The 24,848-nt window shown below is 38.2% G+C and overlaps 1 long non-coding RNA gene and 1 other non-coding gene across 2 annotated transcripts in view; one reads left to right on the forward strand and one right to left on the reverse strand.

Moving 5' to 3' along the window:
- Positions 1-24,848, reverse strand: part of LOC145515545 (uncharacterized) — a 133,431-nt gene that overhangs the window by 71,255 nt on the left and 37,328 nt on the right. The window lies entirely within an intron of this gene.
- TRNAS-GCU (transfer RNA serine (anticodon GCU)) lies at positions 4,433-4,504 on the forward strand. Its single transcript has one exon. It is a non-coding gene; the product is annotated as a tRNA-Ser (tRNA).

Here is a 24,848-nt window from a genome sequence, read left to right on the forward strand (position 1 = left end):
CAATAATAATACAATTGTTCATCCCTGCCTGCCCACTTGTATCTCATAACTAAGCTGGCTATTTCTGGCTGTTAGAGAATATTTTCTTATGTTCAAATAAACTGTGTCTCCTTCTGACTTCTACTTCATTGGTTTCAGCTGTACTCCTTGGAGTAAAACAGAATTTACCAGCTCCATCCTCCACACGGTGTCTTCGAATATTTTTAAAGATTTTAGAAGTCATCCATCTAAATCTGCTGTTCTCCATTCTGAGATAAGGGGGAATCCAAATTCCTTCAGAAAATTTATAAAATGAGTTTTTTTAATTTCTTAAAGTTCCTTTAACTCTTTCAAAACATCATCCAGTTCTTCCATGCTCCTCTTCAAGCGTATGCACAGAATTAGATACAACCTTCATCCTCAGGTATCTATGTCTGTGTCCCCTGAGAGCAACAAGAGCAAGACTGTCTGTGTTTTGGATACAGCATCTCAATCCCATTTCTCCATTCTCCAGCTACATCACGCTGCCTCCAGCATCTTGCTCCATTTACAACTGCATCCTTTCTCAGAGCCGATGTTATTTTCTCTTCTTTAGGTGATTCCAACTCACCCTACTTGGAAACAGCCTCTCTCTCCTTTCATGGAATTTCAGTGTTCTAGTTTCAGTACCTTAGCTTTCTTCTTGGTGGAAAAAGAAGGTAACTCCAATTCTTCCAGTAAACCTAGAGTGAAAGGTGTTTGCTAAGTCTTCTGAGTGCAGTGACTAACTTTTAGTTTACATATACATAGCTGATAATTGTTTACCACAAGAAGACAAGTGTGCCATATCTCCTGAAGGCCACTGAAAGCTCCATTGTTTTACCATTGCTAGCAACACGCTAGGATTTTTTCAAATCTAGGACCTGCCCACAATGCCCATACTGACCCTCAACCACACCTCTCAGTACTGGCTGCATCAGAATTACCTGTGCAATTTCTTAGATGTCTTTTTTAAAATGGCCCCTCTCCCAAGGATTCTGATTCAATGTCTTAATTGTTACTGCTGTTGTTGATGTGGAGGTTATTTTTGAGCTCATAGATGATTTTTCTATCTAAGTCTTGAGTTGAGAACGATGCTTGAGGCTCTTAAGTTTTGCTCAATCTATAAGTTATGAGATATGGGCGAGCTGCTTAAAGAATGTGAACTTCAGTTATTCACCTACGAAATGAAATATAAATAATGCATATTCCATAGGTTCTTAATATAATGCATGTAAAACATTTAACAACATATTTGATGTAAAATTTATACTTTATTCATGGTTGCTACCTAGGCAAATCTTACTATGCAAATAAATGCCTACTTAATTTTATCTTTACCGCTTCCCTGGACTTCCCTTGTGGCTCAGATGGTAAAGAATCCACCTGCAATGTAGGACACCTGGGTTTGATCCCTGGCTTGTGAAGATCCCCTGGAGAAGGGAAAGGCTACCCACTTCAGTATTCTGGCCTGGAGAATTCCATGTACCGTATAGTCCACGGGGTCACAAAGAGTCAGACATGACTGAGCGACTTTCACTTTCACTTACCACCTCCCTATTCAAAGACAGAGTTAAAGGCTCCCAAATCTAGGTGCTAAGCACTTCACACAATCTCAGTTATTGTACTTTTCAAACAATTGGATTATAAAGACCTAGCAATGAAATATTCCTCTGAACTTTTTATCAAAGCAGTATTCCTGAAGTCTTTAGCTCTGACAAATTTTTAATAACTATTCAAACTTATTTATTTGTGATCTTTACCAAAAACTCATAGAAGATTATACAAAACAACCAACTAAAAATCATTCTGTAAAGTATCCTTCACTTAGGGACACAAACTAATAGCTAAAGAATGAAATTTTATTAAAACATAACCTGTAAGATGCTTTGAAACCTTCATTTCTTTGAGATGGTTTTTCTTTTTGTTTCTTTATTTAAAAGACACGAAGAAAAAGAAGAAAGACCTCTATATTCTAATTGCAAATCCATCATATAAATTATTGGCAGATTCACTTTTGTTGGATGAGCTAATGTGATTTTCAAAACTCCCTACTGAGCTAATGTAATTACACCGGGTTCCCATTAACCAGAGTCAGCCTGAGCCAAGTCCCTGCCCCTGACCTAACACAAGCTGGGGTCAATAATGGAAGAAAAGTCTGGCAGCTGCTCAACAGGGAAAGCATCCCAGTCACCAAATTGTATGCAGAAGAGCAAAGCTGTGTTGGTACTGCTCTCTCGTCATTTACGAAATGTCCAAAGGGATGTATATAAGCATCTCAAACACAGCAAACTTGTAATACCAGACCTAGAAAACCTCACAGTTTAACTCCCTTTTGCACACATGAGGAAGTTAGAATCTGGAAGGGAGAAACCACTTACCTTAGGTCCAGATGGTGGCATGATATTTTCAACACACCATAAGATTTCAGATGATTTTCTAGCAAAAATGCAGGTGAGCCCAGTAAAGGGCGGGGGAGCGGGGAGCGGCATTTGAACGTGCCGCACCCATGAAATATGCTACAGAGCTTAAAGATATTTCTTCTATCCTCTCTCCCCCCCATCAAAAAAAGTAAGGAGAATTATGTTGCTGTTTAATTGCTAGGTCATGTCAGACTCTTTGTGACCCCATGGACTATAGCCCACCAGACTCCTCTGTCCAGGGGATTTTCCAGGCAAGAATACTGGAATGGGTTGCCATGCCCTTCTCCAGGGTATCTTCCTGACACAGGTATCAAACCCACATCTCCTGCATTGCAGGCAGATTCTTTATCATTGAGCCACCTGGCAAGCCCCAAGGAGAATTAAAAGCAACTTAAAATTAAGACTTATTTGCAATGGTTTTTAAGTGATTAAAATGTTTACTTTTTTCCTGAGTTACTTATAATGAATTGTGGAATGTTGTTTTTTCTCCTGTCTCGGGAACAGAAAAGGATTCCACACTAGGGAAATAAATTTGCTCTTAAACCAAGAAGGGCAAACCTTGATTCCAAGCTTCTGTGAATGAAGAAGCTTTGTCCAAAAATGACTTTACAAAAATGATTTGCATTGACAGGTAAAGCATGTAGAACACCCCAAGGATATTTTGAATAGCTTACTCTCCATATGTATCACATTCATATCTGTGGCTTAGCACTCAATACACCAAAATAATTTCTTTCATACCTCCCTTTTTCTCCTCCTCTGCTCCTACTGGTACCCTCTCTTTTTTCTTCCCACACCTCTCCCTCATATCTCTTTGTGTGTGTTTCTCTCCCTTTCCATCACAGAATCTCTCCCAGTTTTGTCTTAGACTAATATACACCTAGCTATAAGTCAATCTCATATCTAATTCATGGTGAGGATTACAAGAGACACAAACACAAAATAAATGAATTAAAGTTGGATTAAGAAAACTGAGTAAAATTGATCAAATAATGGTATATTTTTGATGCATTTAAAGCCATAAAAATTGATGAAAGAGTATTGGACTTAGAGGGAATTATTCTCACCAAAGAAATCCCCCAGTGGCAAAAAGCCTGGATAGCTAATATGTGATTGATGAACCAAATAGTCATCTTAAAATTTAAATTGAAAAGAATTGATTCTGATAAAATTAACTTTCTAAAATAAAAATGAAAATGGGAAAATTGGAAATGGTTTAACTGCTCTTTTAAAAAAGCACCACAAAATTAAATTGATTTAATATCATTTACTACTGTCTTAAAATTTTATCTGTGTCATAATGGCAACTAAAATGTTTGCATTAAAATAATGAAGTCAAAATATTCTGTACCCCATGAGCAAATGCCAATAATGATAAAAAGTTTAAGACTGGTCTAAGAGTAACTCCACAGCTTCTATCATGATAGATAATATCTTTATCTTCAATAATAAGTATATTCAAGCTTTTTAAAGTGCCAGAAGCCTACTGTTCTCCAGAAGCTGGTGCCTAGCTCTGAATGAAAGATTTCAGTCATGACTGATGTACACAGGCAGGTCCATAGATTATAGTACATAATTAGCCTTACAAATTTTAGATGTCCCTTATAAATTGAAACTTCCTCTATACTGTGGTTAATACCAGTGTCTCAGCATTCTGTCTGACTTTTCACTGAGTTCTTAAGAAAGCATTTTCCCAAATCCTTGATCAAAACAACAATGAAAATGGAAGAACCTACATCTATAAGGAGATATATAGAAATGAATTGACTGCTGTCTCTCCTGAGCTATTGCTGTTACGAAAAATGGCTTAAATACACAGACAGTTGGTTCATGTGGTGAGTGTGTGCACGTATGTAAATAAATATACATACGTGTATTATATTTAAACATGAGAACATATATAGAGAATATTATATGTATAAATATGTATATATATAATGCACATTTAAATCACTTGTAAACCATTGCAAATAAACCTTAATTTGAAGTTGCTTATAATTCTCCTTGTGGCTTCCCTGGTGGCTCAGTTGGTAAAGAATCTGCCTGCTGTGCAGGAGACCCAGGTTCAATCCCTGGGTGGGGAAGATCCCCTGAGAAGGAAATGGCAACCCACTCTGGTATTCTTGCCTGGAAAATCTCATGGACAGAGGAGCCTGGTGGGTGACAGTCCATGAGGTTGCAACGAATCTGACAAAACTTAATGACTAAACCACCATAAAGCACAATATATATAACTGACATATACATAGTTTTGTACAAATGTACACACTTTGCAGTGGGAGAGGGGGCTTTCCAGTGTGAAATAAAATTCATATTTTATGGCAAGACAAGAAAAAAATTAGACATAATGAATTGTCTCTTCCCTTTTTTTCTCCCCTCTACTGGGCATTGTGTAAAATCTTATCAACCAAACCTTCCCATGGGCAGAAATACCTGCTCAACCAGAAATAGCAATATTCTCCTAGCACCAACAAGACAGCTCCTTCAAAAACAGCATTCCTTCCTGATCTGATAAGAAGCCATGATGACCTCCACTTTGTACCTACAAACCTTGATTGTGCAAACTATCTAAGTCATTTGATGTATAGCCCTCTATCTCAAAAACTTATACAACTGAGCTTTTTTACCTTAAACAGGGGGAAACAGTTCTCAGAGCTTTCTAAGAGGCTATTCCTGGATTCTAATCCACAATTTGGCTTGAATAAAATTTTCCATTTCTTTCTTAGATCAATTAATTAATTTTTTCCTCGACACCAGGCAGGGGTAGCAGCATGTTCCAAGTTTCTTTGCTGAAAAGGCAATAAGCTCAATCGGCTCCAAGTGGTGCTAAGTTTCTGGACTGTGGAAGACGAAGTTGGTGACTTCTACATCTCTAAGTGAACATAATGGGTCTCAATGAATAACTTACTAGTTATTTTTCCTTCTACTTTTATAAGCTCAAAGCCTAACCTAAAAGCAGCTGCTTTACCCTAGGTGAAAATACAATATGGAGAATTTCCTACTCAATTATGCAAAGGAACCAAAAGCACTAAAGTCACAGACAGCAGAGGGAAAAATGTGTGAAGATGAATGAATGGCTTAGATTTGAAGAGGAAAAAATTCCATCCAGCCATGAGTGGCCCCAGACAAAACTGTCAAAATTAAGAACTTCTTTCCAGCTGCCCTTAATTTCTGTCTTTGTTAGATTTCCTTTTTCTTTGCTTTACTCAGTGCTCTTAGCCTGTCACCAGGGTCAACTTTGTGTTTGATTTCCAGATTTACATTTTAAAAGTGGATATTTTCATGCTGGAGTATTTAGAAGGAAGGTTACTAATAGCTGCAATTTACTTTAAAATGCATCTAAAACAAGATACATTAAAATGGAAGGGGGCCTGGGTAGCTGGACAGATGTGTGATAAAACCAGTAGAGTAAAAGATTAACAGTAGAATCTAGGGATAGGAGGAAAGGTGTATATACATTCCTGTATGTATGAATACTTTCCTAATAAAATGCTGAAGAAACTGTGGACATATTGGACCAAATTTGGTCAGCAGAAGACTCTGCAATTTTGTTCCTGGGTAATTTTGATATGAATCTAGTGTCTTCAAGAGCTTGTTTGTTATTTGTTATGACAAGATGTTCCAGTCTCATCCTGTTTATTTCCTGTTTCCACCTAGAAACAGACAATTCAGTGGAAAACAGTGTTTCAAGACAACAATCAAGGTAAGCTAAGGATACTCATTGAGTCTGGGCTGGACATTGTTTTATGGGCCTTTTCAGAAGACAGAGTGGAACTGAGAAGTGGTACCTTGTGGGACACCATCCCCCCATGAAGTACAAAGCCCCCTTGATGTCCCCTGCCTCTTGTTTATAGAAAAGCTGGTCTCCCAGGCCTCCCTGAGTCACAAAAGAACAAGCTCAAGTAGCTAATGATTAGGACAATAGAGTCAAAGATCCCGTGTCTGATGTACATTCCTGAGTAGTTTTACAGGTACTATAACTACCACAAGAGGGAGAAAGCTAACTGATTGATCACCAGACTTCAGCCATGACAAACTGCTCCATCTTGAGCAGTACTGAGTCTATGACTAGCACAGTTCCAAAAACTGACCTTAAGAGAATAGGACTTGATGTGGTTTTCTATTTCAAAAATGTGAAAGCAGTGAATACATAATTCATGTAAAATGGATTTGATAAAATTCAACACTGATTTTTAAAAAAATTTTAAGCTATTAGCAAACTAAAAATAAGATAAACTGCCTCACCAGATAAAAAAATCTATAATAACACTATAGGGATTCATAACTAAGAATAAAATTTGATTGCTATATCTGCTACTATTTATTCAATATTGCACTAGAGGACCTAATTTAAGTACAGGTAAGAAAAATAAATTTAAAAGGCGAATGGGATTAATACTGTTGTTCATTATAATCTATACTTACTTTTCAAGCATCAAAATAATTGAAGATTATTCTTCCCATATACATAAACAGGCAAGTACAACTGTCAGCAAAGAGCTACTACAAACACATGTCAAAATCTTCCACTCTAAGAATATGACACCCTATGTCAGTATGAAGAAGACGAACCTTCATCCATAATCTAATAGAAATGGAATGATGTTCTGACAAGTGGGGATTTATAAGACCTCTTTCCAGGTTGGAGCTGTCTGCAGGAGGCTCCTTTGTCTTGACAGCAAGCTTAAACCAGACACTCCCATGCTCTATTCATCTCTGGCCCTAGTACACCTTTCGTATCTTCTGATTACACAATATCTTTCCTAAACTATTGGTTCTTTCCATAGATCAAAGAAGTAAAAATGAAAAACCAGTACTTTACAGATGACCAGATCTCTTTCCTAGCTTTCCCTTCAGTAATCTCACAAACACACTGCATGCAAAAGATAACCTCTGAGGAAAAATCACAAGAAGTCAACAAGCCTGCTCCCAGTGAGCGATGGTGATGACTCTGACCCCCATCTCAATGATTAACTGAGACTACTTCCCTTTTTCCCTTTAAAAATTTTCACAGCTGAGCAGAATCTTCGGAGATAATTTGGGGGGACACTGAGTTCACCATCTGCCCAGATTGCCAACATTCTAATCAAAAGTTGTTCTACAACCACTGCTCCTTGGGCATTGGTTTTTGAGCATGAACAGCAGGACCTGAGTTCAGTAACAAGAACTAAAATAGAGATAAGAGGAAAGAGAAGCAGGGAGATTATTTCAAGATAAGATGCCTCATGAGTACATATTCATATTTCCTTTTTAAATAAATACTAGAGGAATTTCCTTTACCCAGTCCTATATTACTTCTGTATTTTTTCCATACTGAGAATCATAATTCTCAAAGCACAGAACATGATAGAATTAGAATAACCCACAATTCCTTTTTGCTCTATCCCACATTATACAAACAGCAATCTTTGAAAAGTGATACTAATATAGCAATTTTGATCACTTAAACCAATTAAAAACTTTTGCATATGTTTACCCCATTCTGCTCCCATTTTTTAAAGTAATTTTTTAACATTATCAGGCATATAGCTGTTACATACTATTCTCTCTTTTAATCCTCATTTAGTCTTACTTCTACAGGTAACTTAATGCTCATCATTGACATCTCCCTACTCATTTTCATCTAGAATATTCTCTAGTAGATTCCTCAAGAAAAGCTCATGGAAACCATATTCCTTTAGTTCATGCATGTTAATTACAGTTTGTGTCCTTTATAAATGAAAGTCAGTTTCTGTTAAAATCCTTAGCTAACATTTTCTTTCCTTGAATATCTTCATTACTCCATTTTCCTTAGGTATGAAAGATCACCATTGAAAAGTCTGATGATAATCTAACTTTTCTCCTTAAACATCTCTTCTATTTAGACAGCCAAAGGATTTTTTTGTTTCTCTTTACAGTCCAGTAGTTTTATTAGAATAAGTCTTGACATTGGTTATTCTAGATTTATATTTTCAGGTACATGGTATGTTCTTTCCATTGAGCGTCAATAATAATAAGAAATACAAGAGATTGAAGTCCATCAAATTATATTTAAAACTAGGTGTTTAAAATCATATAAAAAATCAATTGAAAAAATAATCAATTAGTCATGTTGGAGGAAAACAGGGAACCAACTACTTAGCTTAAAAACTGATAGAGGCTCAGTGGTCAAGACTTGGTCTTCCAATGCAGTAGATGTAGGTTCAATCCCTGGTCAAGGAGCTAAGATCCCACATGCTTCATGGCCAAAAACCCAAAGCATAAACAAGAAGCAATATTGTAACAAATTCAATAAAGACTTTAAAAATGGTCACATCCAAGAAATCTTTTCAAAAAAATACCCAATATAGATAATACAGCTAGATTTTCCTGAGAGTTTACTATGTGCAGCCCTGGTGAATCTCATTTGCTTCTTGCAACAAAACTTTGAGGAATGGACTATTATTTACCCCAATTTATAAATTATACATTTCTCCTGGGTTATAGCTTATTCCTGAAACTAGTCACTTTTATGAAGGTGACATTTTATTGACTGACTGACACTGAGTTTGACTATGGAGAAGTTTCATAGGAGGTTTGGAAACTTCTCTAAACATGCAACAAACATGGCAATAAAGAAAACAGGTATCAGTCTGAGAAACAAGAGATGGAAAGGATAGTGGGGAACTTTGGTCTACTTGCAATGATCCTTACAGACATTCCCAAAGGTAGTTCCCAATTTCTCTTCCTGAGAAAGTTGCTGTGTCCAGAGAGCAGTCAGAAGGCTGGGGAGGATAAAGACCTGCTTCTACACCTTCTGCATTGAAGAAGATAGGGATGAGGCTTCCTAATCTGTCCCATAAACTTGCAGAATCAACTGCCTCCAGTATTAACAGAGCCACTGGTATAGCAGTTTCAGAACCCTAGAGGAGAACAATACTTGCAATGATGGAGATCCCTGTTAGAACTGCCAACAGACCAGGTTATTCCACAAAACCCACACTCTACAGAAGATGAGTCACAACTTTTTGGCATAAGATACCTCAAGAAAATAGTAACAATTTCTATTATTTCTGAAACCCAAAGAGAAATCACTCTACTAACACAAATATCACAAAATAATAGACCTTTCCTTACTGAAAGATAAATAAATAGAAAATAACAATGAAATCTGAAAAATAAATGGTGCAGCATAGAAGAGAAAAATACAGCACACAAGGCAGAGAAAGGACATATTTTTAAAAATTATTTATTCTACTAAACATTGGTTTTATAATCCCAATGAAAGTGAAGAATAACCAAACATAAAGCAAAAGGTGAAAGATGATAACAATTAAAATTGAGAAGCCATTGCAAGGAAAGAACACAGGGAAACTACGATAAGATTTATTTTTTTTTTTATTTTTTATTTTTTAAATTTATTTATTTTAGTTGGGGGCTAATTACTTTACAATATTGTAATAGTTTTTGCCATACATTGACATGAATCAGCCATGGGTTTACATGTGTTCCCCTTCCCGGACCCCCCACCCACCTCCCTCCCCATCCCATCCTTCTGGATCATCCCATTGCCCCGGCCCTGAGCCCTTGTCACATGCATCGAACATGGAATGGTGCTCTGTTTCACATATGACAATACACATGTCTCAATGCCATTCTCCCAGAACGTCCCACCCTCACCTTCTCCCTCAGAGTCCATAAAATTGTTCCATGCATCTGTGTCTCTTATTCTGTCTCACATATAGGGTTATCGTTACCATCTTTCAAATTCCGTATATATGCAGTAGTATACTGTATTGTTGTTTTTCTTTCTGGCTTACTTCACTCTGTATAATGGGCTCCAGTTTCATCCATCTCAGTAGAACCGATTCAAATGTATTTTTTTTAATGGCTGAGTAATATTCCATTGTGTATATGTACCACAGCTTCCTTATCCATTCATCTGCTGATGGACATCTAGGTTGCTTCCATGTCCTGGCTATTGTAAACAGTGCTGCGATGAACATTGGGGTACACGCGTCTCTTTCAATTCTGGTTTCCTCGGTGTATATGCCCAGCAGTGGGATTGCTGGGTCATATGGCAGTTCTATTCCCAGTTTTTTAAGGAATCTCCACACTGTTCTCCATAGTGGCTGTACTAGTTTGCATTCCCACCAACAGTGTAAGAGGGTTCCCTTTTCTCCACACCCTCTCCAGCATTTATTGCTTGTAGACTTTTGGATAGCAGCCATTCTGGCTGGTGTGAAATGATACCTCATTGTGGTTTTGATTTGCATTTCTCTAATAATGAGTGATGTTGAGCATCTTTTCATGTGTTTGTTAGCCATCTGTATGTCTTCTTTGGAGAAATGTCTGTTTAGTTCTTTGGCCCATTTTTTGATTGGGTCGTTTATTTTTCGGGAATTCAGCTGCAGAAGTTGCTTGTATATTTTTGAGATTAATTGTTTGTCTGTTGCTTCATTTGCTATTATTTTCTCCCATTCTGAAGGCTGTCTTTTCACCTTGTTTATAGTTTCCTTTGTTGTGCAAAAGCTTTTAAGTTTAATTAGGTCCCATTTGTTTATTTTTGCTTTTATTTCCAATAATCTGGGAGGTGGGTCATGGAGGATCCTGCTGTGATTTATGTCGGAGAGTGTTTTGCCTATGTTTTCCTCTAGGAGTTTTATAGTTTCTGGTCTTACGTTTAGATCTTTAATCCATTTTGAGTTTATTTTTGTGTACGGTGTTAGGAAGTGTTCTAGTTTCATTCTTTTACAAGTGGTTGACCAGTTTTCCCAGCACCACTTGTTAAAGAGATTGTCTTTTCTCCATTGTATATTCTTGCCTCCTTTGTCGAAGATAAGGTGTCCATATGTGCGTGGGTTTATCTCTGGGCTTTCTATTTTGTTCCATTGATCTATATTTCTATCTTTGTGCCAGTACCATACTGTCTTGATGACTGTGGCTTTGTAGTAGAGCCTGAAGTCAGGCAGGTTGATTCCTCCAGTTCCATTCTTCTTCCTCAAGATTGCTTTGGCTATTCGAGGTTTCTTATATTTCCATACAAATTGTGAGATGATTTGCTCTAGTTCTGTGAAAAATACCATTGGTAGCTTGATAGGGATTGCATTGAATCTGTAGATTGCTTTGGGTAGAATACTCATTTTCACTATATTAATTCTTCCAATCCATGAACACGGTATATTTCTCCATCTGTTTGTGTCCTCTTTGATTTCTTTCATCAGTGTTTTATAGTTTTCTATATATAAGTCTTTTGTTTCTTTAGGTAGATATATTCCTAAGTATTTTATTCTTTTTGATGCAATGGTGAATGGTATTGTTTCCTTAATTTCTCTTTCTGTTTTCTCATTATTGGAGTATAGGAATGCAAGGGATTTCTGTGTGTTAATTTTATATCCTGCAACTTTACTATATTCATTGATCAACTCTAGTATTTTTCTAGTAGAGTCTTTAGGGTTTTCTATGTAGAGGATCATGTCATCTGCAAACAGTGAGAGTTTTACTTCTTCTTTTCCTATCTGTATTCCTTTTATTTCTTTTTCAGCTCTGATTGCTGTGGCCAAAACTTCCAAAACTATGTTGAATAGTAGTGGTGAAAGTGGGCATCCTTGCCTTGTTCCTGACTTTAGGGGAAATGCTTTCAATTTTTCACCATTGAGGATAATGTTTGCTGTGGGTTTGTCATATATAGCTTTTATTATGTTGAGATATGTTCCTTCTATTCCTGCTTTCTGGAGGGTTTTAATCATAAATGGATGCTGAATTTTGTCAAAGGCTTTTTCTGCATCTATTGAGATAACCATATGGTTTTTTTCTTTCAATTTGTTAATGTGGTGTATTACATTGATTGATTTGCGGATGTTAAAAAAACCTTGCATTCCTGGGATAAAGCCCACTTGGTCATGATGTATGATCTTTTTAATATGATGTTGGATTCTGTTTGCTAGAATTTTATTAAGGATTTTTGCATCTATGTTCATCAGTGATATTGGCCTGTAGTTTTCCTTTTTTGTGACATCTTTGTCTGGTTTTGGAATTAGGGTGATGGTGGCCTCATAGAATGAGTTTGGAAGTTTACCATCTTCTGCAATTTTCTGGAAGAGTTTGAGTAAGATAGGTGTTAGCTCTTCTCTAAATTTTTGGTAGAATTCCGCTGTGAAGCCGTCTGGTCCTGGGCTTTTGTTTGCTGGAAGATTTCTGATTACAGTTTCAATTTCCGTGCTTGTGATGGGTCTGTTAAGATCTTCTATTTCTTCATGGTTCAGTTTTGGAAAGTTATACTTTTCTAAGAATTTGTCCATTTCTTCCAAGTTGTCCATTTTATTGGCATATAGCTGTTGGTAGTAGTCTCTTATGATCCTTTGTATTTCTGTGGAGTCTGTTGTGATCTCTCCATTTTCATTTCTAATTTTGTTGATCTGATTCTTCTCCCTTTGTTTCTTGATGAGTCTGGCTAATGGCTTATCAATTTTGTTTATCTTCTCGAAAAACCAGCTTTTAGTTTTGTTGATTTTTGCTATGGTCTCTTTTGTTTCTTTTGCATTTATTTCTGCCCTAATTTTTAAGATTTCTTTCCTTCTACTGACCCTGGGGTTTTTCATTTCTTCCTTCTCTAGTTGCTTTAGGTGTAGAGTTAGTTGATTTATTTGATTTTTTTCTTGTTTCTTGAGGTACGCCTGTATTGCTATGAACCTTCCCCTTAGTATTGCTTTTACAGTGTCCCATAGGTTTTGGGTTGTTGTGTTTTCATTTTCATTCGTTTCTATGCATAATTTGATTTCTTTTTTGATTTCTTCTGTGATTTGTTGGTTATTCAGAAGCGTGTTGTTTAGCCTCCATAAGTTGGAACTTTTAATAGTTTTTTTCCTGTAATTGAGGTCTAATCTTACTGCATTGTGGTCAGAGAAGATGGCTGGGATGATTTCAATTTTTTTGAATTTACCAAGGCTAGATTTATGGCCCAGGATGTGATCTATCCTGGAGAAAGTTCCATGTGCACTTGAGAAAAAGGTAAAATTGATTGTTTTGGGGTGGAAACTCCTGTAAATATCAATTAAATCTAATTTGTCTATTGTATCATTTAAAGTTTGTGTTTCCTTGTTAATTTTCTGTTTAGTTGATCTATCCATATGCGTGAGTGGAGTATTAAAGTCTCCCACTATTATTGTGTTATTGTTAATTTCCCCTTTCATACTTGTTAGTATTTGCCTTATATATTGTGGTGCTCCTATGTTGGGTGCATATATATTTATGATTGTTACGTCTTCTTCTTGAATTGATCCTTTGATCTTTATGTAGTGTCCTTCTTTGTCCCTTTTCACATCCTTTATTTTAAAGTCTATTTTATCTGAAATGAGTATTGCGACTCCTGCTTTCTTTTGGTCTCCGTTTGCATGGAATATGTTTTTCCATCCTTTCACTTTCAGCCTGTGTGTGTCCCTGGTTTTGAGGTGGGTCTCTTGTAGACAGCATATATAGGGGTCTTGTTTTTGTATCCATTCAGCAACCCTTTGCCTTTTGGTTGGGGCATTCAACCCATTTACATTTAAGGTAATTATTGATAAGTATGATCCCGTTGCCATTTACTTTGTTGTTTTGAGTTCGTGTTGAAACATCCTTTCTGTGTTTCCTGTTTAGAGAAGATCCTTTAGCATTTGCTGGAGAGCTGGTTTGGTGGTGCTGAATTCCCTCAGCTCTTGCTTGTCTGTAAAGCTTTTGAATTCTCCTTCATATCTGAATGAGATCCTTGCTGGGTACAGTAATCTGGGTTGTAGATTATTCTCTTTCATTACTTTAAGTATGTCCTGCCATTCCCTTCTAGCCTGAAGGGTTTCTATTGAAAGATCAGCTGTTATCCTTATGGGGATCCCCTTGTGTGTTATTTGTTGTTTTTCCCTTGCTGCTTTTAATATTTGTTCTTTGTGTTTGATCTTTGTTAATTTGATTAATATGTGTCTTGGGGTGTTTCGCCTTGGGTTTATCCTGTTTGGAACTCTCTGGGTTTCTTGGACTTCTGTGACTATTTCTTTCCTCAATTTAGGGAAATTCTCAACTATTATCTCCTCGAGTATTTTTTCATGGGCTTTCCTTTTATCTTCTTCTTCTGGGACTCCTATGATTCGAATGTTGGGGCGTTTCATATTGTCCCAGAGGTCCCGGAGGTTTTCCTCATTTCTTTTGATTCTTTTTTCTTTTTTCCTCTCTGCTTCGTTTATTTCCATCATTCTATCTTCTACCTCACTTATCCTATCTTCTGCCTCCGTTATTCTACTGTTGGTTCCCTCCAGAGTGTCTTTTATCTCCTTTATTTCATTATTCATTCTATATTGATTCCTTTTTATTTCTTCTAAGTCCTTGATAAACATTTCTTGCATCTTCTCAATCTTTGTCTCCAGGCTATTTATCTGTAACTCCATTTTGCTTTCAAGATTTTGGATCATTTTTATTATCCTTATTCTAAATTCTTTTTCAGATAGATTCCCTATCTCCTCCTCTTTTGTTTGGCTTTGTGGGCATTTCTCATTTTCCTTTACTTGCTGAGTATTTCTCTGCCTTTTCATCTTGTTTAGATTGCTGTGTTAGGAGTGGCCCTTCTGTATTCTGGTAGTATGAAGTTCCTCTTTGTTGTGGAGGTTCCTCACTGCGGTTGGGGTTGGACAGGTGGCTTGTCAAGGTTTCCTGGTTGGGGGAGCTTGTGTCGGTGTTCTGGTGGGTGGAGCTGGATTTCTGCTCTCTAGAGTGTAATGGAGTGACCAGTATTAATTTTTGAGATGTCTATGGATTTGGTATGCCTCTGGGCAGCCTGTATATTGATGCTCAGGTCTATGTTCCTGCGTTGCTGGAGAATTTGCGTGGTATGTCTTGCTCTGGAACTTATTGTCTCTTGGGTGGAGCTTGGTTTCAGTGAATTTATGGAGGCTATTGGATGGTCTCTTATTAATTAATGTTTCCCCTGGCTTTCAGTCTTATTCTTGCAGTAGCCTCAAGACTTCTCCTTCCATACAGCCTCAATAATAAAACTTTTAGGTTAATGGTGAAAAGATTCTCCACAGTGAGGGATACCCAGAAAGGTTCAGTGAGTTACATGGAGAGATGAGGTGGGGGGGGTGGGTTGAGGTGGCCAGGAGGGGAAGAGGGGAATTCAAATGTGGAGAGAGCAATCTAGCCAGTAAGCACTTCCCTCTGTGCTTTCCACAGTTTGGAATCCTCAGAGTGATTCACAGAGATACATAGAGAGGGGGGAGGAAGGTAACACAGGTGAGCATGAGTAGAAAGGGAGGAATTAAGAGGGGAGAGAGAGATCTGGGCAGTATCCTGTTCCTGAAGTGTTCTCCGGTACCCAGAACACCCTCAGAGATTCACAGAATTGGGTTGAGAAGAGAAGGAGGAGGGTGGGAGATAGAGGTTCCCTGGGGGAGAAGAAAGAGCATCAATAGGGGGAGAGAGTGATCAGGCCAGTGATCACACTCCTGAGTAAAAATGGGTCCTAAAGATTGGGTTCTTAAATGTACAAAGTTGATATCAAATATGTAAAACAAAGATTAAAAATCTAGAGTAGAGGTTAGACTCTTATAAAACTTACAATCTAAAAAAAAAAAAGAAAAAGAAAAAAGGGAACAGTGTAAAAAGAAAAAAAACAGTAAAACAGTAAAAAAAGAAACAGTAAAAAAATGTAGAGCAGGAAAAAAACATTAAAAAAAAAAAGAAAACGCAAAAGGTATAAGATATATGTATGTAGTTTGCTTCAAAAATAGGGGTTTTTTTTTTTTTTTGCAAGTTAATAGTGGGTTATGAAAATGAAAGTTAAAGGTGTAATAGAGGACTTGAAGAAAAAGGAAAGAAGAGAAAAAAAAATTTTTTTTTTTAATTTAAAAAAAAAAAAATTAAAAAAAATAATAATAATAGTAAAAAATATATATATCCCGGACTTTCTCTGGAGCTGTTGTGAGCAGTGTGGGATCTGCTCAGTTTTAAATAGATCCTTATTCCTGCTTATACTTTTCAAGATCTATAGGTCCTTTTTAATGCAGTCGGTATTAACTACAGGGATCTTAATCTGTTGGCCTGTCCCTTCCAAAGCGCTTCCCTCTGTTTATTTGGCTTCTGTTTGGAGATCTCTTCAGTATCTAATTTCCGCCCTGCAACAAAGCGGTGGAGGTGATCTCTTTAGGTTCGCTTGTTCAATCGTGCTGTGGGGAGGAAGGAACACTGCAATTCTGGCGTGTGTGTGGTAAGCTCGCAGTGTCTCGGCCGCACTGGGTTCGCCCCCGCTCACGGCGTGTGTGCTTTCCCCGTCTACCCTGCTCAGGCTTCAGGTTACTCGGCCGGGGAGCGGGCCCTGAGCTGCGTGCACTTCCCAGGTCTAAGCCGCTCAGGTTCAGGCTCCCGGTTACTCCACAAAGGCGCAGACTCGGTTTCGCCCGCGGCTTGTGCCGTTCCCGGTCGGAGCTGCCCAGGCGGCCAGGAGTTTGGCGAGGGCGCTGTCCCCTGTTGGGGCGGTGCGGCTTATCACCTCCCTGGTCCCCGCCTCGGTTTACGGGCGCGCCCGGCTCCGGTGCTTTGTGTCGGTTCTGGGGAGCTGGTCTCTGGAATGGCATTGGCAGCAATAAAGGACAGAACCTATGTTCTGTTGTAGATTACAAACTTACTGCTATGATATGAATGCTTGTGTCCCCGCAAAATTCATATGTTGATATCCCAACCACCAAGATGATGATATGAGGCAATGGAAATTTTGAGAGGTGAATAGGTTATGTGAGCAGAACAGTGCCTTTATAAAGGAGACTCCTGAAAGTAAGCTTGTCTCTTCCGCCATGTGAGGTTACAGCAGGCTCTCATCAAACACTGAATCTCCTGATGCCATGAATTTGGATTTCTCAGCCTTCAGAAATATGAAAAATAGGTACTTCCCCGGTGGCACAGTGGATAAGAATCCACTTGCCACTACAGGGGGCATGGGTTCAATCCCTGACCAGGGAAGATTCCACAAGCCACAGAGCAACTAACCCCTTGTGCCATGACTACTAAGCTTACACTCTAGAGCCCGCAAGCCACAACTATTGAGCCCGCATGCTGCAACTACTGAAGCCTAGAGCTAGTGCTCTGCAACAAGAGAAGTCACTGCAATGAGAAGCCCACACACCACAACCAAGAGTAGCCCCTGCTTGCTGCAACTAGAGAAAGCCTGAGCAAAGCAACAAACACCCAGCACAGCCAAAAAAAACAGAATTTTTTAAAGAAATGTGAGAAACAAATTATGTTGTCACCCAGTTTGCAGTATTTTTATAGCAGTCCAAATGGATTAAAGCACAAACTTGAGAATTCTCCTAAAATAAAAAATCATGAAAGCAATCAGAATGAAGAAATTAGATTATGAATAGCTTGTAATTTAAAATATGGATAGTCAGTGTTTCAGTGAGATCAGAATCAATATTATAAAAGCAAAAATCAACTGCATAAAAGAAATATTTTCCTACCTATATGTACATCTGCAAATTTGTAGGACAGATCATTAAAAAAGTCTTCATGATAGAAACTAACATTTAGATTCATGCCAGTGATTTTTTTAACTTTAAGTTTGAAGAATTAATGATGCCAGCATCTAGGCAGCTACAAAGAAAAAAAATAGAGAGCTGGACTCCCAACTGTCTATAGCAACTCTAATTGCCAAAGAACAAAGAACTAAGATCTTTTGAGTGAAAAATACCATGACCAAGAATTCTAAAGCCAGCCACCTTATCATTTACATGTGAAAGCAACAGAAAGTCACTCAAATATGCAAGTATTCAGATAATAACCTCTGTATATAATTTTTTCTGGAAAAAAAGAGCTATTTTCAAAGTAATAGGAAAAAAGTAACATAAATAACTAAAACTCAGAAAATATATACTGTTATGAGGAATAGCACCAAAACCAGTAAAATACAGAATTAAATCCAGAAATCTCATATAAATGTTTTATTGTGCATATCAAAAATACTATTTGAATAAAATAAGTAGCCTTAACCTTGGATTAAATCTTTTTTTAAGTATTTTTAAAATAATAGTAATAAACTCCAAATAAATTTCCAAATTTTTCTGGCAAAAGAAAATAAATGAGGGAAGAAAAATAGGAGGCAGTAAAATTTACTAATTGACTTTTGTAACAAGAGAGACAGTTTTATTGTTGACATTGCTTGGGAAGTATAGTTTTTAAGTTATTTTTTAAGAAAAGGATACTATGAAACAGATACAGCCATCTAAGAAAGGGCTCTTTGAATTTAAAATATTGTACCTAAAATAGAAGAGTTAATACAAAAATTGGAAAATAGGGTCAAGAAAATCCACCAAAGCATATTGAATTTAATAGTATAAAATAGGAAGGTGAGACAGATGGAAGAAGAGGTAGAGGGTATGATAGCAGCCCTAATCTTCTCATTTTAGACAGTAGGAAATCAAAGGACATGACCTAAATTTTATAGAATAAGAAATAAAGCTCTAATCATATTATTTAAAGTTATGAAGGAAATCAGGAGGGTAATAAAAATAACAGCACTATAATTGTCAAAATATAGGGGATAGGAAAAGGGAAGAAAAGGAATAATGTTAGTGGGCTAAATATTTTTCTGAGCCCAGAGTCAGTGATCATTAAACATTCAGCAAATACGTGTTGAACATTTATATGCATTAAGCACTGTTCAGGATACACGAGACCTATGAACAGACAACAAACTGCTTGTCCTCATGGAGCTTCCATGATAAAGCAGAAAAACAGACAATAAGCAATAGATCTATGATTAAGGAAGGGAGTCACTATAGAAATATGGAACCAGGAGAGGGCCATCATACAGGAACAGTGAACCTCGGTCAAGGCAGTTGGCCAGTATAGGATGATCCCGTCAAGAGCTCAGGTCCGTGCAACTTGACCTTCAGGGTACAGAGCATAGAGGTTTAGGGTGAGAGTGGATGAGGAAGGACAAACCAAAGACATCCAATAAAACATAATAAATCAAGGATGTTGTCTTAAGTTGTTTGAAGATGACACATGCTTTAAGGGAAAGGAAACTATGGTAAGATGAATCAGAAATGACGGTGTAGGAAGGGACCGGGACTTTCAAATAAAGTTGCTCAGATAACATCTCACTGAGATTTTATCTAAGCAAATTCTTGGAAAAGGTGAAGAGCTGAGCCTTGTGGATATCTAGCACAAAAGTATTCCAAGGAGCAGAAGCAGCAAGTGTAAATTCCAACCATGGGACCAAACTTGAAGATAGAACACAGAACGTAAAAATGATCTTTCAACTTCAGGATATTAGAGGGGTAAGGGTCCAATACTGCTGCATTCATTCAAGAGTCTTTTATGGATCACCAATGACATGCTTGTTATTCTTCCAGGTCTGAATGTCTAGGATGTTTGAAGAGAGAAGTTATAAGTGTTCTGGAAGCTTACATGCTAATGGGATAAATGTCAACTAGCTGTTGATATTTAAACAAGGAGATAAATAAGATGACTTTACATCAGGTTTTCTGTAAGGGGCTTCTCTAGTGTTCAGTTCAGTTCAGTTCAGTCGCTCAGTCATGTCCGACTCTTTGCGACCCCATGAACCACAGCACACTAGGCCTCCCTGTCCATCACTAACTCCCTAGGTCCACCCAAACCCATGTCCATCGAGTCGGTGATACCATCCAGCCATCTCATCCTCTGTCGTCCCCTTCTCCTCCTGCCCTCAATCTTTCCCAACATCAGGGTCTTTTCCAACGCGTCAATTCTTCGCACCAGGTGGCCAAAGTATTGGAGTGTCAGCTTCAACATCAGTCCTTCCAATGAACACCCAGGACTAATCTCCTTTAGGATGGACTGGTTGGATCTCCCTGCAGTCCAAGGGACTCTCAAGAGTCTTCTCCAGCACCACAGTTCAAAAGCATCAATTCTTCGGCGCTCAGCTTTCTTCACAGTCCAACTCTCACATCCATACATGACCACTGGAAAAGCCATAGCCTTGACTAGACGGACCTTTGATGGCAAAGTAACGTCTCTGCTTTTTAATATGCTGTCTAGGTTGGTCATAACTTTCTTTCCAAGGAGTAAGCGTCTTTTAATTTCATGGCTGCAGTCACCATCTGCAGTGATTTTGGAGCCAAGAAAAATAAAGTCTGACACTGTTTCCGGTGTTTTCCCATCTATTTCCCATGAAGTGATGGGACCAGATGCCATGATCTTAGTTTTCTGAACGTTGAGCTTCAAGCCAACTTTTTCAATCTCCACTTTCGCTTTCATCAAGAGGCTCTTTAGTTCTTCTTCACTTTCTGCCATAAGGGTGGTGTCGTCTGCATATCTGAGGTTACTGATATTTCTCCCGGCAATCTTGATTCCAGCTTGTGCTTCCTCCAGCCCAGTGTTTCTCATGATGTCCCCTGCATATAAGTTAAACAAGCAGGGTGACAATATACAGCCTTGACATACTCCTTTTCCTATTTGGAATCAGTCTGGTGTTCCATGTCCAGTTCTAACTGTTGCTTCCTGACCTGCATACAGGTTTCTCAAGAAGTAGGTCAGGTGGTCTGGTAGTCCCATCTCTTTCAGAATTTTCCACAGTTTATTGTGATCCACACAGTCAAAGGCTTTGGCATAGTCAATAAAGCAGAAATAGATGTTTTTCTTGTACTCTCTTGCTTTTTTGATGATCCATCGGATGTTGGCAATTTGATCTCTGGTTCCTCTGCCTTTTCTAAATCCAGCTTGAACATCTGGAAGTTCACGGTTTACATATTGCTGAAGCCTGGCTTGGAGAATTTTAAGCATTACTTTACTAGCGTGTGAGATGAGTGCAATTGTGTGGTAGTTTGAGCATTCTTTGGCATTGCCTTTCTTTGGGATTGGAATGAAAACTGACCTTTTCTAGTCCTGTGGCCACTGCTGAGTTTTCCATATATGCTGGCATATTGAGTGCAGCACTTTCACAGCGTCATCTTTCAGGATTTGAAATAGCTCAACTGGAACTCCATTACCTCCACTAGCTTTGTTTGTAGTGATGCTTCCTAAGGCCCACTTGACTTCACATTCCAGGATGTCTGGCTCTAAGTGAGTGATAACATCATCGTGATTGGGTCATGAAGAAATTTTTTGTACAATTATTCTGTGTATTCTTGCCACCTCTTCTTAATATCTTCTGCTTCTGTTAGGTCCATACCATTTCTGTCCTTTATTGAGCCCATCTTTGCATGAAGTGTTCCCTTGATATCTCTAATTTCTTCAATTTCAGTCTGAATTTGGCAATAAGGAGTTCATGATCTGATCCACAGTCAGCGCCCAGTCTTGTTTTTGCTGATTATATAGAGCTTGTCCATCTTTGGCTGCAAAGAATATAATCAATCTGATTTTGATGTTGACCATCTGGTGATGTCCATGTGTAGAGTCTTCTCTTGTGTTGTTAGAAGAGGGTGTTTGCTATGACCAGTGCATTCTCTTAGCAAAACTCTATTAGCCTTTGCCCTGCTTCATTCTGCACTCCAAGGCCAAATTTGCCTATTATTCCAGGTGTTTCTTGACTTCCTACTTTTGCATTCCAGTCCTCTATAATGAAAAGGATATCTTTTTTGGGTGTTAGTTCTAGAAGGTCTTGTAGGCCTTCATAGAACTGTTCAACTTCAGCTTCTTCAGCGTTACTGGTTGGGGCATAGTCTTGAATTACTCTGATATTGAATGAAGAATCTGCCTGCAATGCAGGAGACCCAGGTTCAATACCTTGGTCAAGAAGATCCCCTGGAGAAGGGAACAGCTACCCACTCCAGTAGTCTTGCCTGGGAAATCCCATGGACATGTTCTGTAAGGAAAACAAAACAAGGTAAAATTTTAAAAAGTAAGTGGGAAGGCAGGGCCTGTTACAGATTGAGTGGTCTCCATAGGCATCTCTGAAGAAATGACCAGACACTGAAATAGTGAGGAAGCAGCCAAAGGAAGAGCTGAGTTAAAGGGTTCCAGCCAGAGGGATAACAAACCCAGAGATCTGGAGTCAAAGAGAGCTCAGGGCATTTACAAATTTGAAAGAAGACTGGTTAAGAAATAAAAAACAAACCAGAACAAAAAGAAATAATTAAGTCAGACAGACAAAGACAAATATCATATAACATCACTTATATGTAGAATCTAAAGAAGTGTATAAACGAACCTATTTACAAAACAGAAGTTGAGTTACAGATGTAGAAATCAAATTTGTGGTTACCACAGAGGAAAGGAGGAGGAGAGGAATAGATTGGGGGATTGAGATTGACATATACACACTACGACATATATAAAATCGACAGCTATTAGCTATTGTAAAGCACTTATTATATAGCACAGGGAACTCTATTCAATACTCTGTAATGATCTATATGGTAATAGAATCTATAAAAGAGTGGATGTATGTATATGAATAACTGAGTCACTTTGCTCTACAGCAGAAACTAACACAACATTGTAAATCAACCATATTCCAATAAAAAAATTAATTTAAGAAATAATTAAGCATCGATTGTCTTTAGGATGCAAAACTGGTAATAAGGATCAACAAAGGAAGAAACTATTTGTCTTTCAGTTCTATTTGATGAAATATAAAACTGTTGAAATACTGCAAGTTGTATAACAATATCAAAATATACAAAGTAAAAGCACAGTGACCTAAATATGCGTCAGAACAGTCGGAGTCTTTAACACATATCTGTCTGTCCTTAAATCAAATTAAATGAAAAAGGGACAAGTTGGAGGAGGGAGAAGATCCTAAGCTCGGTACCTTCCACGGACTCACCAAAACTACATATAGAGCAACTATCTCTAAGAATGACCTGAAGCCTAGCAGAAACAATCTCCTATAACTAAGGATAAAAAGATAAAACCACATTGAGATGGGTTAAGAGGAGAAGAGACAGGCTTCCCAGGTGGTGTTAGTGGTAAGGAACCTGCCTGCCAATGCAGGAGACATAAGAGATAATGGGTTCGATTCCTGAGTCAGGAAGATCCCCTGGAAGTGGCAACCCACTCCAGTACTCTTGCCTGGAAAATCTCATGGACAAAGGAGCCTGGCAGGCTTTGGTTTATAGGGTCACAAAGAGTCAGCCATGACTGAAACGACGTAGCACACACAAGAGCAGAGAGGCAATTCTGGCCTCAACCCATAGCACTGGCGTGGCAACACACAAGCAGGAGGGGTATTTACAGTGTGGAGGTCCTCCCTGGGGAGCAAGAGATCCACACCCCACAACTGGACACCCAGTCCAGAGAAACTGCACTGGGAAGACAAGCCCCCTAAGGTCTGGCTTTGAAAACTAGCAGGGCTCAGGTCCAGAAGAGCCAGACTTCACTCTCAAAAGTAACACAAAGGGACTTCCTTCATGGTCCAGAAGTTAATCCTCAGAGCTCCCAATGCAGGGGGGCACGGGTTCCCTCCCTGCTCAGGGAACTAAGATTCTGCATGTACCTTGATATGGCCAAAAAATAAATTTTAAATAGGAACACAAAAATTCTTACACTCTTAGTCCTGGTGCAGAGGCAGCGGTTTGAAAGCACCTGGGTCATACATGAAGGAGATTCATACAAATTTTAAGGCATGAACCCAAGAGGCAGGGACTTGCTGGAATTTCTTCCAGACACAAAGGTACAGGCAGGCTACCCAAAGCAATCTGCAGATTCAATGCAAGTCTTATCAAAATACCAATGGCATTTTTCACAGAACTAGAACAAATAATCCTAAAATTTGCATGGAAAAAAATTTGAGTTGGGTTTTTGATCACTGCCAACTCATTTCTCAAGTCTCCTACCAATATTTTTATCTAATAACATTCCTCTGTCCAGATATCAAGTCTTCATCAACCTTCTAATCAATTTCCTCCACCAATACTCAGTCCCCAACCTCAGTCCCCTTTATTTCATGATATCTCACCAGATCTTTCTGATGTATAAATACAGTTAAGTTATTTGCCTATTTAAGAGGTCACTGGGTCTTTCTGGTTAAAATTCATACTCCCCCGTATGGGCCACTGGATCCTTCCTGATTGGATCCCTTTATGGTACTATCCCATTCCCCACCAGTTATTATACTTTAGCCATTCCCAAAAGTTTTGGATGCCATTCTGCTTCCCTCTTCTGTGCCTTTGTTCCCTCTACTTTTTAAATCTGGACATATACACACTACCTTGTGTAAGATAGATAGCTAGTGTACAGATAGCTGCTGTATAGCACAGGGAGCTCAGCTCGGTGCTCTGTGACAACCTCAAGGGGTGGGATGGGGGGGGTGGGAGGGAGATTCAAGAGGGAGAGGATATATATACTATATATATATATAGTATATATATGTATATATATTAATATATTATTATATCATATGTATTAATAAGTACATATATTAATATATACATATAGACTTAGAGCTGATTCACGTAGTTGTTCACCAGAAACCAACACAACATTGTAAAGCAATTATATTACAATAATAAAATAAATAAATCTGGAAAGTCC

This window comes from Giraffa tippelskirchi, chromosome 1 (assembly GCF_054371585.1).
Source record: "Giraffa tippelskirchi isolate mGirTip1 chromosome 1, T2T-mGirTip1v1.2.pri, whole genome shotgun sequence".
Taxonomy (NCBI): domain Eukaryota; kingdom Metazoa; phylum Chordata; class Mammalia; order Artiodactyla; family Giraffidae; genus Giraffa; species Giraffa tippelskirchi.